Source organism: Tursiops truncatus, chromosome 13, assembly GCF_011762595.2.
Source record: "Tursiops truncatus isolate mTurTru1 chromosome 13, mTurTru1.mat.Y, whole genome shotgun sequence".
Classification (NCBI taxonomy): domain Eukaryota; kingdom Metazoa; phylum Chordata; class Mammalia; order Artiodactyla; family Delphinidae; genus Tursiops; species Tursiops truncatus.
This window is the reverse complement of record NC_047046.1, coordinates 44,237,722-44,240,563: the sequence shown is the minus strand read 5'-3', so window position 1 is coordinate 44,240,563 and position 2,842 is coordinate 44,237,722. Positions and strand designations below refer to the sequence as shown.

At 38.6% G+C, this 2,842-nt stretch overlaps 1 pseudogene; it reads left to right on the top strand.

Annotated features, from left to right (window-relative positions):
• The first annotated feature begins 668 nt into the window (after positions 1–668).
• On the top strand, positions 669–1,043 carry LOC101317635 (large ribosomal subunit protein eL31-like; annotated as a pseudogene).
• Positions 1,044–2,842: the final 1,799 nt, after the last annotated feature.

The following is a 2,842-nucleotide window of genomic DNA, read 5'->3' as shown; positions in this document are numbered from 1 at the left end:
AAACATCAAAGTGATTAACATAACCAAGCTGGTTCAAATGATTTTCAATGCTTGATTTAGACATTTTGAGTATGTTGGCTATCTCCTGCATATTATAACATTGATTGATCTCAATTAATGTCTCCATTTGATTGCTATCAACTTCAACTGGTCTACCTGACCATGGAGAATTGTCCAGCAAGAAATCTCCAGCACGAAACTTCCAAACCACTTTGACATGTTCGATCCATCACAGCACCTTCTCCATACAGTGCACAAATCTTTTTTTGTGTTTCAGTTGCGTTTTTACCTTTCTTGTAATAATAAAGCATCATATGCCAGAAATGTTGCTTTTCTTCTTCCATCTTCGATATTAAAATGGCTACATAAAAATTCACCAATTTTGATAAGTCTTTTTTTAAATGCATGCTGATATGACAGCTGTCACATAAAATCTAACAAAATTGTTTCAAATAAAGTTAAAGATAACTAAGTGCTACTAGAGCCATCTTACGGGAAAAAAAACAAATGAACATTTTGGTCCACCCAATAGATTTGATGGTTATTTGGAAGGATGGAAGGATAGGAGGCTGTGGTCATCTCTGTGATCCTGCCTATATGATATCAGAAGCAGAGAAGATCCTCCCACAATCCCTTTCTCTCTTCTTTTCCAACCCTGGCATGGCAGGATGTCTCCTGCAAAGAAGGGTGGCGAGAAGGGTCGGTCCACCATCAATGAGGTGGTGACCAAAGAATACGCTATCAACATTCACAAGCACATCCAAGGACTGGGTTTCAAGAAGTGTGCCCCTCAGGCACTCAAAATAATCTGGAAATTTGCCACGAAGCAGATGGGAACTCCAGATTAACACATTGACACCAGGCTCAAGAAAGTTGTCTGGGCCAAAGGAATAAGGAATGTCCCATGCCATATCTGTGTGCAGTTGTCCAGAAAGTGTAATGAAGATGAAGATTCACCAAACAAGCTCTATATGTTGGTTACCTATGTACCTGTCCCTACTTTCAAAAATCTACAGATAGTGTGGATGAGAATTAACTGCTGATTGTCCAATAAAGTTATAGAACCAAAGAAAAGAAGCAGAGACAACTCAAGGAATAAGGTTCAGGATGGGGTTATGGGAGTAAATGGCTGAACTGGAATGGGAAAAATGCTCCATGAAAATGTCAAGAAATTGAGGATCAGGATATTGGTAAAACAGAAGTCACCCAAAATAGCAGACGAGCCTAGTGAGAAGAGAAAGATTACCAGTCACGTGCTATTTTGTCTTTAAAAATTAATGCAGAAAGAGTAATTAAAACATCAGTGGTTGAGAACAAAGAAAAAGGAAAGGTTATAGTCTTATACCATTAGCCTCAAAGGCATGTAGAAGTCTAAACATTCCTAGAGGATTATGGTATATGAGAGAGTATGAAGCAAGGAGGACACCTAGTGTATCTTTCCAATTCTGGGGAAAGGAAGGGATAAAACAATGAGGCTGCTTCACTTGAGTGGGGAGGTTGAAAATTAGCTCTCATGAGCCCATGGTTTGCTCTGAACACCCATTCACCTATAACACACCAACCAATGTGGACAGGCTGGTTCTTACAACTCGTTTTGTCCATCTGTCATTATGCAAGATTGGAGATGAAGGGAGTAAAAGAACTGAAGGGGAGTTTGTTGCAAATGGTCTAGTGGGAGCGTAGGGAGGATCAACTCCTTGCCTTGCTGTTCACTAGCTCTGAATTTTGGACATTCTTGAACTTTGTATTAATCATTAACCTTAATAAGACATTGTACAACCCAAGGTTCATTCCATCTCAAGACTCCCAGCATCTTATTCTGGTTCTAGTATTGTACTTGCATCATTTCAGGTCCCATTCTTCTACCCCTCCAGTGCCCCCTCTTCCTGTGCCTCTACGTAACAGATTTCATTTCATGCAACAGTCTTCTAACTTAGTTCCTTCTTGTTTTGAGTTCAGGGTAGATTTTGTATATAAGAAAGACTTCACAGAGTCTTATGATTTATTTTAAATTTAACTTTCTGAAGTTACAAATTCAAAACCCTTGTCAGGTTCAGTTAGCAAATTCTATTCAATGTATAAGTCTAGAAAAACCATAATCTTTATAAAGGGACTTTGAATACTACTTCAAATATTTTAAACAGAATTTATAAATAAAATATATTTTAGATTCATTTTAAGCATTTCAATTTTCTGAGAAAAAGCCTTCTCAAGTATTAGGGATTTTTATAAATCCAAGAAATTAACTTATAAATATGTTACAGTTGAAGTTTATATAAATGTTCATAACATACTGTACATAAACAGCACGATTTCAGCTTACATCACCATTCTGAATCAATTACTCAATAACGTTTTAAACTGGGTTTACAAGGCTGTCACTCAAACTTGCCAAATTCTATTAAATGTCACATATACAAAAAATGATGTATAGATTCCATCCCAAGATAAAAATATCTTAATTTACTTCTCTTAAAAATATCTCTGGGGGCTTCCCTGGTGGCGCAGTGGTTGAGAGTCCGCCTGCCGATGCAGGGGACACGGGTTCGTGCCCTGGTCTGGGAAGATCCCACATGCCGCAGAGCGGCTGGGCCCGTGAGCCATGGCCGCTGAGCCTGCACGTCCGGAGCCTGTGCTCCACAACAGGAGAGGCCAGAACAGTGAGAGGCCCGTGTACCGCAAAAAAAAAAAAAAAAAAAAAAAATTATCTGTATTTTATTCTAATTCCACCTAGAGCTGAAAGATGCATAAACACACTAAGAAATATACACACGAGACAGAGGTGACATATGGCCAGAAATTTTGGCTGGTCATGATCTCTGGACTTCAGAAATCCAGTTCA